Source organism: Homarus americanus, unplaced genomic scaffold (assembly GCF_018991925.1).
Source record: "Homarus americanus isolate GMGI-L3 unplaced genomic scaffold, GMGI_Hamer_2.0 scaffold31037, whole genome shotgun sequence".
Lineage (NCBI taxonomy): Eukaryota > Metazoa > Arthropoda > Malacostraca > Decapoda > Nephropidae > Homarus > Homarus americanus.
The window spans coordinates 1,109,102-1,123,507 of NW_024722227.1; the positions used below are offsets into that span (position 1 = coordinate 1,109,102).

At 43.7% G+C, this 14,406-nt stretch overlaps 1 protein-coding gene across 1 annotated transcript in view; it reads left to right on the forward strand.

The window, feature by feature from the left end:
• Positions 1 to 218: 218 nt before the first annotated feature.
• LOC121862257 (integrin beta pat-3-like) overlaps positions 219 to 14,406 on the forward strand; it is a 40,341-nt gene continuing 26,153 nt past the window's right edge. Inside the window, exon 1 of the mRNA XM_042360361.1 lies at positions 219 to 412. The gene's annotated coding sequence lies outside the window, so the exon portion shown is untranslated. The remainder of the gene's footprint in view (positions 413 to 14,406) is intronic.

Below are 14,406 nucleotides of genomic sequence, written 5' to 3' on the forward strand. Positions count from 1 at the left end.
ATAAATATATAAAGAGTTAAGGTAGTATTAGTGCACTTTAATTTTGACTTTATTTCCTGGAAGTTATTTTATATTTTAGCTTAAAGTCAGACACATTATATTTCCACTTAAGAGAATTATTTACCGTAAGAGTCTCCGTGACTGACCTGACAGTGTCTACCTATCACAGCGGCGCCACGCCTCGCCTCGCTGCCAGACGCACCGAGTTCACATGTACCAACTACCAGTGAGTGAGGTCCGGGACGTGGTACAAACAGTCAGACGGACCGGGACGTGGTAGAGAGCAACACTTAGTATTCTACCGGGACGTGGTACACAAGTTACTGACGGACCGGGACGTGGTGCATGACATCCTTGTACTGAACCAGTGTTACAAATCCATCCCAGTTGTTGACGTACAAAATTAGTAAAGGTAAGACTTGCTTTATCTTTTCCTTACGTGACGTAATTATTAAGATAGCTAATTAATTCGGTATAAATCACGATACAAGTATCCATTGATAAATTAGGATGTATATAAGCAATGCAAGTGGAGAATATACACAGACTGTGCAGTTATTCAAACGATGTACGTATACAGTCACCCACTTTAATCCTGTCGCCTTTCCTCTTGAACCAAGAACCCCAAGATTCAGACTCCTGAACCCGAAGCAATAGACACTGATGCGTTATTCTGTCCACAAATGCTTCGAGTTAATGATTTGAATCTTGTGGTTCAGGAGGAGAAGCGACAGGACTTTTGTTGGTGACTGTACCAGACAGTTCAAGTATATAAATAACCCGCCGACGTGTTATTTGTTTTGATGTTCATTTTCTTACTATATTTTCATCAATGAGTTCTGGTATTGTAATCATTTCTTGTACAAATACTTAGTTCGCTAGATAATTAGGAGCCGAGGCGCACACTACTGTACAGTACTTTGTTATTCTCGGCGGTGTTGTGGTATCCCGGATGTAAACAGCCAGTCAATCTAACTTAACCTGACTGGCTCTATCTTAACTTAACCTGACTGGCTCTATCTTAACTTAACCTGACTGGCTCTATCTTAACTTAACCTGACTGGCTCTATCTTAACTTAACCTGACTGGCCCTATCTTAACTTAACCTGACTGGCTCTATCTTAACTTAACCTGACTGGCCCTATCTTAACTTAACCTGACTGGCTCTATCTTAACTTAACCTGACTGGCTCTATCTTAACTTAACCTAACTTGCTATCCCAACTCGATCAATCCTAACCTAACTTGCCGTATTCTAACCTGTAACCTAAATGGGTTTATCCTAACTTTACCTGACGTGCCCCATTCCATCCTAACTGGCTCTATCCTAACCTATTCTGACCAAACTTGCCCTAATCTAACGTGCTCTAACACAACTTTCCTAGATAATGTGGTTTATTTCATAATGGCGCTATCTATACATTTGTTGGGTTTTATTTGTCGTTTTTTTTTACAGTACGAAGTTATAAGTCTCCTGCTCTATGATTTATTTTTAATCATTTCCTCTTCATGGTATTTGTCTCCTTACTCTTTAAGTAATCGTAATTATCATTATTTCGTCATTTTACTTATATATATATATATATATATATATATATATATATATATATATATATATATATATATATATATATATATATTCTCTGACTAATTATTATGTCATTTCATATTTTTATGTATATTTAACTTTTAATTTATCTTCCAAAAGGATTTCCTCTCTGATGTGATAAAAACCTTTCCCAAATTAACGGCAAATTAGATTTCTCAACATAAAATTTGTGATAACGGATATTTTAGTAACAAGTGAATAGCAATAAGTATCACTAAATAGTAACACGTATCAGTGAACAGTAACTTTATCTGTGAACAGTAACAAGTATCAGTGAATAGTAACAAGTATCAGTGAACAGTAACTTTATCTGTGAACAGTAACAAGTATCAGTGAATAGTGTCACGTATCAGTGAATAGTAACACGTATCAGTGAATAGTAACACGTATCAGAGAACAGTAACACGTATCAGTGAATAGTAACAAGTATCAGTGAACAGTAACTTTATCTGTGAACAGTAACAAGTATCAGTGAATAGTAACAAGTATCAGTGAATAGTAACAAGTATCAGTGAACAGTAACTTTATCTGTGAACAGTAACAAGTATCAGTGAATAGTAACAAGTATCAGTGAATAGTAACACGTATCAGTGAACAGTAACTTTATCTGTGAACAGTAACAAGTATCAGTGAATAGTATCACGTATCAGTGAATAGTATCACGTATCAGTGAATAGTATCACGTATCAGTGAATAGTATCACGTATCAGTGAATAGTAACACGTATCAGTGAACAGTAACAAGTATCAGTGAACAGTAACACGTATCAGTGAATAGTAACAAGTATCAGTGAATAGTAACGCGTATCAGTGAATAGTAACATTATCTGTGAACAGTATCACGTATCAGTGAATAGTATCACGCATCAGTGAATAGTATCATGTATCAGTGGATAGTAACACGTATCAGTGGATAGTAACACGTATCAGTGAACAGTAACAAGTATCAGTGAACAGTAACAAGTATCAGTGAACAGTAACAAGTATCAGTGAATAGTAACAAGTATCAGAGAACAGTAGCACGTATCAGTGAATAGTAACAAGTATCAGTGAATAGTAACACGTATCAGTGAACAGTAACTTTATCTGTGAACAGTAACAAGTATCAGTGAATAGTAACACGTATCAGTGAATAGTAACATTATCTGTGAACAGTAACAAGTATCAGTGAACAGTAACTTTATCTGTGAACAGTAACAAGTATCAGTGAATAGTAACACGTATCAGTGAATAGTAACACGTGTCAGTGAATAGTAACACGTATCAGTGAATAGTAACAAGTGTCAGTGAACAGTAAAAAGTATCAGTGAACAGTGACAAGTAACAGTGGACAGTAACAAGTAAAATTGAACAGTAACAATTAACGGTAACGGTGAATAGTAACAGTAACAAGTATCAGTAACAAGTAACAGTGAACAGTAACAATGAACAATAACAAGTAACCGTGAACAGTAACAAGAAATATTGAACAGTAACAAGTAACAGTCTTTTTACTTTTAGCCTCTTCACCACTGATCGGTTCGTTAGCCGCAAGTACTGAGCATGCTGAACAGTAACAAGAAACAGTGAACAGTAACAAGTAACAGTGAATAGTAACAAGTATCAGTTAATAGTAAAAAGTAACGGTAACAGGTAACTTGGGCTTATACTTTTTTGTTGTTCCAAGTTGGGTTTGTTGTGGTGGTGTGTGTGTGTGTGCATTGCGTTTGTATTGTGTATGTGTGTGGAAACGTTCACTTAACACATTAGCCTTGCCAATTGTTGATTTTCGCTTTGATTTATTTTTATTGTGTTGTCGTAGTCTTCTGGATTGCTTTTATATTGTGAACCCAGTGACTTATGGTCCCTTCAACTGAACCTTAAGTAATATATTTTATTAAGGGTATCGTTACGGGCTTATAATTGACATAAAACACTTGACTTTGGAGTCCATAGACCTGTGGGGTACGGGATGTTTGGGTTCACACTCAGGATGGGATGGAGAAAGGAAACTCACAATGTGCTCTCTGTATACATGTTGTATTGGATGTACAATGCAGCTTGGTGCTGGGAAGTGGCAGCGTGGTTACAAGCGTGATGTAGAGAGAGCTGGTTGGTGAGGGTGCTCAGAGGAGGACAGCTTGTGGGTCGCCATGCTCGTCGGCGGGATCGAGGACCGCCAGGCAGCGGCGGAGGAGGAGGAGGTGTTGCTTGCTGGTTGGTGTAGGTAGAAGGAGAGAGCTGGTTGGTGAGGATGCTCAGAGGAGGACAGCTTGTTGGTCGCCATGCTCGCCGGCGGGAGCGAGGACCGCCAGGCAGCGGCGGAGGAGGAGGTGTTGCTTGCTGGTTGGTGTAGGTAGAAGGAGAGAGCTGGTTGGTGAGGATGCTCAGAGGAGGACAGCTTGTTCGCCATGCTCGCCGGCGGGAGCGAGGACCGCCAGGCAGCGGCGGAGGAGGAGGTGTTGCTTGCTGGTTGGTGTAGGTAGAAGGACAGAGCTGGTTGGTGAGGATGCTCAGAGGAGGACAGCTTGTTGGTCGCCATGCTCGCCGGCGGAGCGAGGACCGCCAGGCAGCGGCGGAGGAGGAGGTGTTGCTTGCTGGTTGGTGTAGGTAGAAGGAGAGAGCTGGTTGGTGAGGGCTCAGAGGAGGACAGCTTGTTGGTGTGGAGCGAGACCGCCAGGCAGCGGCGGAGAGGAGGTGTTGTTTGCTGGTTGGTGTAGGTAGAAGGACAGAGCTGGTTGGTGAGGATGCTCAGAGGAGGACAGCTTGTTGGTCGCCATGCTCGCCGGCGGGAGCGAGGACCGCCAGGCAGCGGCGGAGGAGGAGGTGTTGCTTGCTGGTTGGTGTAGGTAGAAGGACAGAGCTGGTTGGTGAGGATGCTCAGAGGAGGACAGCTTGTTGGTCGCCATGCTCGCCGGCGGGAGCGAGGGCCGCCAGGCAGCGGCGGAGGAGGAGGTGTTGCTTGCTGCGGTTGTAGCTAGAAGAGCGGTCACCACGAGGTCAGGTCTTTTATAGCGGGGGTAGGCGTGGCTTAATAGTTGACCTCAGCTATGTAAGGCGGAGCTGGTTGACCTAGACCACGAGGCATACACTAGGGAATTCGCGGGGTCGGCTACTCAGCGAACACACAGCGTTTGTAGGGGAGGAATCCACTACAGTGTCACCAACACGAGGTGACAATGTGCTCGCCAAGATTTCACGCTGGACAAACTTAATTAAGGAGCAGTCTACCAACTCAAGATGTGGAATCAAGAACAGCACTGGGTTTCCAAATAGCCTTAAACAAGATTATCAAGAACAATGGAAGGATCCTACTCAGGCCACTGTCCTTCCCCGACATGACCACCTCTAGTTTGGGTGGCCATGAGATAAATAAGGTAAGACAGTGCAGATATACATACAACGGTAAACATTAAGTCGACTCGACCAAGGACAGCCAACATAGCGAGAGAGGAGCAAGGGTGGGGATAGTACACGGTTATAGCCTACTGTAGTGGGTCTGTAGTGGATTTCTCCCCTACAAACGCTGTTTGTCGCTGAGTAGCCGACCCCGCGAATTCCCCAGTGTATGCCTCGTGGTCTGGGTCAACCAGCGCCGCCATACATCACGGAGGTCAACTACTAAGCCACGCCTACCCCCGCTATTTAAGACCTGACCTCGTGGTGACCTCTCTCTTCTTCTAGCTACAGCCGCAGCACGCAACACCACCTCCTCCGCCACTGCCTGGCGGTCCTCGCTCCCGCCGACGAGCATGGCGACCCACAAGCTGTCCTCCTCTGAGCACCCTCACCAACCAGCTCTCTCTACATCACGCTTGTAACCATGCTGCCACTTCCCAGCACCAAGCTGCATTGTACATCCAATATAACATGTATACAGAGAGCACATTGTGAGTTTCCTTTCTCCATCCATCCTGAGTGTGAACCCAAACTATCCATACCCCACAACACCACAAATGTCCCAGGTTCATGTTTTCCATCCCTTTCAAGATTGTGTCTTGTCTGAAGGGTTGTTAGTCCTAATAAGGCCATGTACAGTACATTGTTCGCATACCTAGGCTCATGAGGCATACAGTTATTAACCAATCATAATGCAACGATACTTTTTTTTACCGAATGTACACATGTAATATGTATGTACTTTGTATGCTTGCACTGTCTATGGATATTGTTTGTACATGTATATCTGCACAATTTTGTTTACATTAGTTATATACCTATAATATTTATATTATTTGTAGACCTGCGCTGTGTATATTGGTATGCCTTGTTACGTACGTTGTATATATGCACACTTCATGTAAATTGTGCACCTGCATTGTCTATGCAGTATATATGGTGAATCGGTGTAAACTTGAATATCGATTATACTGAATGTATAATATATGTATCTATGGTGGCAGTAAAGTACAGTGATGTGCCGACACGTCAGCCACCACAAGCCTCACTCACACCCAGGAGGCAAAGTCGGCCGTTTCCTGTTTACTCTACCCCTCCTCTCTATCTTTCATTCTTTCTCTGTCTCGCTCTCTCCGTCACTCTTTCTCACGTCTCCTAAATAAGCTGGTGTGCTCGTCTTCAGGTGAGATCAGCTGGGGGCTAGCCTTCAGGTATAATAAGCTGGGGACTAGTCTTTAGGTATAATAAGCTTGGGACTAGTCTTCTGGTATAATAAGCTGGGGCTAGTCTTTAGGTATAATAAGCTAGGGACTATTCTTCAGGTTTAATAAACTGGGGACTAGTCTTTAAGTATAATAAGCTGGGGGCTAGCCTTCAGGTATAATAAGTTGGGGGGCTAGTCTTTAGGTATAATAAGCTAGGGACTAGTCTTCAGGTTTAATAAGCTGGGGACTAGTCTTTAAGTATGATAAGCTGGGGCTAGTTTTCAGGTGAAAAAAGCTGGGGGCTAGTCTAAAGGTGAAATAAGCTGGGGTTAGTCTTCAGGTGAAAAAAGCTGGAGGCTAGTCTTTAGGTGAAATAAACTGGGGGCTAGTCTTTAGGTGAAATTAGCTGGGGGGCTAGCCTTGGGGTATAATAAGCTGGAGGCTAGTCTTTAGGTGAAATAAACTGTGGGCTAGCCTTAGGGTATAATAAGCTGGGGTCTTTTAGGTGAAATCAACTGGGGCTAGCCTTGGGGTATAATAAGTGGGGCTAGTCTTCAGTGAAACAAGCTAGGGGCTAGTCTTTAGGTGAAATAAGCTAGGGGCTAGTCTTTAGGTGAAATCTGCTGGGGCTAGCCTTGGGGTATAGCTGGGGCTAGTCTTCAGGTGAAATAAACTGTAGGCTAGCCTTGGGGTATAATAAGCTGGGGGCTAATCTTCAGGTGAAACAAGCTGGGGGCTAGCCTTGGGGTATAATAAGCTGGGGCTAGTATTCAGGTGAAATCAGCTGGGGGCTAGCCTTGGGGTATAATAAGCTGGGGGCTAGTCTTCAGGTGAAATAAGCTGGGGACTAGTCTTCAGGTATAATAAGCTGGAGACTAGTCTTTAGGTATAATAAGCTTGGGACTAGTCCTCGGGTATAATAAGCTGGGGACCAGTCTTTAAGTATATTAAGCTGGGGCTAGTCTGCAGGTATAATAAGCTGGGGACTAGTCTTCAGGTATAATAAGCTGGGAACTAGTCTTCAGGTATAATAAGCTGGGGACTAGTCTTCAGGTATAATAAGCTGGGGACTAGTCTTCAGGTATAATAAGCTGAGGACTAGCCTTCAGGTATAATAAGCTGGGGACTAGTCTTCAGGTATAATAAGCTGGGAGTTAATCTTCAGGTATAATAAGCTGGGGACCAGTCTTTAGGTTATAATAAGCTGGGAGCTAGTCTTCAGGTATAATAAGCTGGGAGCTAGTCTTCAGGTATAATAAGCTGGGGACCAGTCTTTAGGTTATAATAAGCTGGGGACTAGTCTTCAGGTATAATAAGCTGGGGAGTAGTCTTCAGGTATAATAAGCTGGGGCTATTCTTCAGGAATAATAAGCTGGGGGCTAGTTAAAAAAAGTAAAACAAAAATAACTTACCACGGTGACGTTAAATAACACTGACACAATTTAACGTAACCTAACCTTCTTGCCTCTGTAGCCCTGGATCATACATTTAGTAGTAATGATAAGTATGAATCTTACTCCAAGTAAACAATGTGCATTTTCTCGAAACAAAGCTAATAAAATACTTGGGTTCATACAAAGGAGTGTTAGTTACATGACTAAAGAGGTCATCCTAAAACTATATCTTGCGCTTGTGAGACCTCACTTGGATTACACAGTTCAGTTCTGGTCACCGTATTACAGAATGGATATAGAATCCCTAGAAAGAATTCAGAGGAGAATGGCAAGACTAATCCAGGGCAGTAGGAACCTTGAGTACAGAGACAGGTTAAAGCATCTTAATTTGCACTCCCTCGAGAGACGTAGAGTGAGGGGCGATATGATCGAGGTGTATAAATGAAAGTCAGGGTTAAACAAAGGTGATATAACAAATGTACTTAAACTATTCAACCAGGAGCGAACTCGTAACAATGGTTTTAAGTTAGACAAATTTCGATTTAGGTGCGAGATAGGTAAACACTGGTTATTAGAGTAGTGGATGAGTGGAACAAGTTACCAAACATCATCATTAACTGTAATACGCTGGGTAGCTTCAAACGAGTGTAGGACAAAAGTCCCCCAGGAGAAATAATAGGAATTTTAAAAATAATTATTTCATTTTTTTACAGTTTATGAAAATTTCTCTAAACTAACCAAACCTAACCTTCGGGAATTCTGTTATAGTTATAAAGAAGTATACAAGGAATTTTTATTAAATTTGCAATGACGTATGTTTTGTCTACTGGGGTAATTACTCCCCTGACATTCAGTGACCTCACTGGGCTCTAGGGTCACCTCAGTAAATACAGAATGAACATGAAGGTAAAACATGTCGTCGTTTTTCTTTTCTTTTTATTTAATAAAGTTCTATATCAAAATTGAAAGAGTTATAATATTCTAATTATTTAAATTGTAATAATTTCATATTTAAATCTATGTATTTTTAATATTTCTAATGACCCTCCCTTAAACATAAAAACAGGAGGCTTCTGTCCTATTTTGCACTTTTACTGAGGGGCTTTTGTCCGGGCCCCGCTTCAAACATAGGTTGGATGGATATGTAATCGATAGGGGTTGGGTGTAAATGGGACTGCCCAGTATGGGCCAATAGACCCGCTGCAGTTTCCTCCATTCATATGTTCTTATACATAGGAACAGGAAGTACAGTATACATAAATGTAGTCAAGTTACACATAAATACTGTATAATAAAAGTATTAATGAATACGCGGAGATGTGGAAAAGTCCTTGGATAGGGCTAAGTTACTATGGCAGCACTTGGTGCATATGATGAAGTAAAGTACAATCATTTATCAACCAGTCAGTGCAATGCAAGATTAATTGGAGTCGGCAGTATATGAAAAGTTTTAACGCTCTTGTCAAAAATGTCGAACTTGGAGCAACATATAAACGTGACATTTTGTTCCAAATTGGACAGAACAGTGACAGAGACATAAAATGCTCTTAATAGTCTACGCAGATGATCCTGTAACAAAGATGATGGTTTTCAGGTGGCTTGATAACAGTACTATACAGTAGTTTGGCTGCTCGCATCCCCTCACTCTCCATTAGGTAGTTTTTATCTCTCTTAAGTATTAATTGTTGATGAAATACTTAGTGCAGTTGCAATACTACCCTTGTTATGTCCTTAACACCTTTGTTGTTGAAACACAAGATGAAAGAAACAATGTGACACGATGGAAGACATCAAAGCCAACATGACAGACCGTCTCAAATAAATTCCAATGGACGACTTCCAGAAATGTTTTAACCAGAGGGAGAGCTTTGAGAGTCATTAAAAATGTGTCTGTTGATTCATGAAAAAATAAAATTGTAATTCCATCAATAACAGAACTTTTTGATCAGGTCCTCGTATACATACAGGTAAGTGTGGTGAGTATTCAGAAATGTAGTGAGTCTACATAATTGTAATGTAATAACTATACATAAGTAGCAAAAGGAGACATAATTGTAGTAAATACAGTATACGTATTTGTAGGTAGTAGGCAGCTATCAAACAGGGAGGTACTACCGCCTGGGAAGATATTGGAAGCATAATAGTGTTGTCTAATGGTAGACCCTGCTGCCATATGTGACCAAGACCCAGGTTGCTCACATGTCGTTCTGCCTCATTTACACACAATTGCAGGATCTCAATTGTTTATCTTACTATTTACAAGACAACATACTGTACATATAGCGTTTCTCACTATTGATTATTATTTTTTATTATTATCATTATTAGTGTTATTATTATTAGTATTGTTATTATTATTTTATTTTACTTTTTATTAAAATTTTTATTTACTATGAATTAATATTATTATTATTAAATTTTCGTCCCCCAGGCCCCGATGTGGGTCAGTGACCTGTGCCCAGGTGAGCTAATCCCCTTAAAAAAAACACGTTTGTAGTAGGAAGCTATCAAACAGGGAGGTACTACTGCCTGGGAAGATATTGTCAGCATAATGTATTGTCTAATGGTAGACCCTGCTGCCATATGGCATCACAAAAATTGTGACCAAGTTCCAGGTTGCTGATCTGACTTTCTGCCTCATTTACACACAATTGCCGGGTCTCAATTGTTTCTGTTACTTGACAACACAACATACATATAGCGTTTCTTAGTATTGATTTGTTCATTTTTTATTTCTTTTTATTTCTTTATTATTATTACAGTGTTGTTGTTGTTATTATTATTATTATTATTGTTATCATTATTATCTTATTTTACTTTTTATTAAATTTTATTTAATATGAATTATTATTATTATTATTATTATTATTATTATTATTATTATTATTATTATTATATTTTCGCCCTCCAGGCCCCAATGTGGGTCAGTGACCTGTGCCCGGGACCCGGGTGGGTTAATCCCCATAAAAAAAAAAAAACATAAGAAGCAAAATTATACATAAATGCTGTAAGTATACATAAGTGTGGTCAATAAACAGGTATACCGATAATACTGTACATAGGTAAATGGTACGCTTGTTTGATAAGTGGGAGCTACTATATCAGGGTCCTGTGAACATAATAACTCCGCCATAGACTTAAACTTTGGCCAAATCTGTAAGTTATCCCAAGTTGACCATTTAGTTACAGAATGTATTGTACTGTAGTATATTGTAATGTGTATATAATCCTATCTTGAATACAGTACAGTGCACCCTGTGGTCGTTGCTGTAACCAGTATGACGGGTGACATGAGGTGTCAAGGAAGACAAACGTGATTATTTGTCACACAGGAAACAGCTTCATGCCAGCCTCTGTACCCAGCACCATTAATCTCATGTACCCAGCACCATTAATCTCATGTACCCAGCACCATTAATCTCATGTCCCCAGCACCATTAATCTCATGTCCCCAGCACCATTAATCTCATGTCCCCCAGCACCATTAATCTCATGTCCCCCAGCACCACTAATCTCATGTACCCAGCACCACTAATCTCATGTACCCAGCACCACTAATCTCATGTACCCAGCACTTTACATGTACCCAGCACCACTAATCCCATGTCCCAGCACCTCACTAATCCTATGTACCTGCACACTCAATCTCATGTACCCAGCACTCACTAATCCTATGTACTCCAGCACCACTAATCCCATGTACCCAGCACCACTCAATCTCTTTATGTACCCAGCACCACTCAATCCCATGTACTCCAGCACCACTCAATCCCATGTACCCAGCACCACTCTCACCCTCATGTACCCAGCACCACTCAATCCCATGTACCCAGCACCAACCCCATGTACCCAGCACCACTAATCCCATGTGTACCCAGCACCACCACTCAATCCCATGTACCCAGCACCACTAATCCCATGTACCCAGCACCACTAATCCCATGTACCCAGCACCACTCAATCTCTCATGTACCCAGCACCACTACAATCCCATGTACCCAGCACTCACTAATCCCATGTACCCAGCACCACTAATCCCATGTGTACCCAGCACCACTCAATCCCATGTACCCAGCAGCACCACTAATCCCATGTACCCAGCACCACTAATCTCATGTACCCAGCACCACTAATCCCATGTACCCAGCACCACTAATCCCATGTACCCAGCACCACTAATCTCATGTACCCAGCACCACTAATCTCATGTACCCAGCACCACTAATCTCATGTACCCAGCACCACTAATCCCATGTACCCAGCACCACTAATCCCATGTACCCAGCACCACTAGTCGTTTGCATGTTTCTACCTTTGTCTCTCTCTCTCTCTCTCTCTCTCTCTGACTTTTCTTCCCTAGACACTTTTCTCCACCTCCCCTTGTCTCACCCCACTCTCTACCCTTGTCTCTCACTCCCTCCTTTATTAACCAGCAGCCTTGTGACCCAATTATCAAATTGCCAGCCGTCCTTGTACAGATTGTCAGTCATGAGTCAATATCAATGGTGTAACTGTGAAGGTGTTTGTTGTTCGACGGCCAGAGTAATTGGTGAGGTCATGTCAGTAATGTACTATCGTGCACCAAAGTCGTGTCCACTACCCAACCATAGTGAGGATTCGAATAGCCTTGAGTCTGAAGTTTCGAAACAGCTGGGGTAAATGCTATGGTCGGCCAACAGATGTCGTCCACTGTAGTGTGTGGGGGAGGGGGGGGGAATAGAGGAGGTGGGGGTTAGTCTAGTAACAGGCTGTCTGTAGGTGAAGCATAACATCGTGAATTCCGCAATCACTGATAACAATAACTGTAGAAGTTCGGGGTACTTGGTTCTAACTACAGGGGCGAACATAAACACCTGTAGAGTTCTGTAGGTTCTTATTAACGGAAATATACAAGGTGCGCTTACAAGTGCGGGTAGGCCGTACACTCCTATAGGGGTCAACTGACCCCTCTCTGACCTCTCAGGCGACATGTGGTAAGTGGTACATTAGCAGCTTCCAGATGTCGCCAGGCACATTTATCTAAGCGTGTGGTGACATGAAACGAGGGAATTGCCACACGCTACTGACTAGAGAAGTAATGTGTATATATAGAGTACATACATGGTATACATACAACATACATAAAATACATACACCTCCCTCCCCCTATACGCTCATAGCAAAGTCTTGAGTGGACCTTTTCCTGTGGATCCATTCTGAGCGTCGAGGGGCTTGATCACTGGGGGGGGGGGGATATGGGACTCAGCATTGGTGGCGGGGTCCGCGGAATGCGTTACGGGGCGGAGGAAACGGCGGTTCCTCCACCACACACGACCACTGGGTAACCGCACCTGGTAGTCCCGTGACCTACCGAGACCTATGACTACGCCCACTTTGTCCCAACGTAGGGAGGTCGGGTCCTGGACACGGACTTGGGTGCCGACACTCAACTTGGGAAGAGGACAGGCATGGTCGTTGTGGCGGGCGACGACATCTTGAACACGTTTGGCAGCTCGGCGATCACAATCCTCTGTCTTGGCCTGCCACTCCTTGGAGAAGGACTGAGGGTGAGCAGGGACACAAGAACGAAGGGGGCGTCCATACAAGACCTGGGCAGGGGAGCGTCCGGTGTAATTGGGTGTGTTACGGAGCTCAAGGAGACCCTGGTCGAAGGCCTCGCAGTCAATATTCCCAGAAGGGGCCACTTTGAGGATGAGGTGCTTCAGGGATTTGACAGCATCCTCAGCGTGGCCGTTGGACTGCGGGTAATGGGGCGGTGACAACACATGCCGGACTCCCCATCGGTCGAGGAACGCAGCAAAGTCCCGGCTTGTGAACTGGGGCCCTCCGTTGGTTCGCAGGCGCGCAGGAACGCCCATGTAACGGAAGTAGTGGCGGAACTTGCTGATGGTGGCGGCAGATGTCGTATCATTGCCACACTTGATGACAACCGGCCAACCAGAGAGACAGTCGACGATAACCAGGAAGGACTCTCCTCACACAGAAAAAGTCGGCCAACACAGACTCAAAGGGGCGGGTGGGGTTGTCATCACTCATGAAGGGTTCCTGCTGCTGGCTGGGTTGTAGTACTTGGCGGGGCTTACACACCTGGACAGCATTGGAGATGTCGGGGTCGATGCCAGGCCGGAACTCAGTCTGTCTTGCACGCCGTTTGGTGGCCTCGGCTCCACGGTGACTGTCGTGGAGGCAAGCCAAGGCGTAGGGATGTGAAGCAGCAGGGACAACTACCGAAGGAGAGGTGTCACTGGCCAGAGGTAGGGGTAGGGCGGCAGCAGGGTAGTTGCTGCTCCCTTCGTGCACCCTGTTGGCGTATTTTACCTCGAGAATCGGTGTTGGGAAGTCCTGGGAGATGATGGCCAACTCTTGGCAATGTCTGTAGGACAGCAAAGGAGCCGGGACACCATTATGCATGTCAATCCAGGCTTGACACGACCTGTTGCCAAAGGTGACGTGTGCATAGAGTGAACCTAGGGCTGGGGCCATCTGTGAACCGTCTGCCGTGATGCGGAGGTCCTTGGGAGGCGGTCCTAGATCACTTGGAGAGAGCCTCAAGCATTGCAAATGCTGGGGACCGATGACCGTAGCCTCAGCGCCGGTGTCGGGCAGCATCTCGAGACAGGATGACACACTGCCGGAGGTCACGATGACGCTGACGTGCTGGGGAACTTTGGTCCTGGGATGCGCGGAGTACACCCTCCTAATATGGGTCGGGTGTTGTCCAGGGTCGTCGTGCCTCTGACTTGGCGACTGTGGGCGGCCCTCACTGGTGGAAGGGCGTTGCTGCTTCCGCTGACGCTGTCCCTTGGGTTTGTTGGTCAGGCA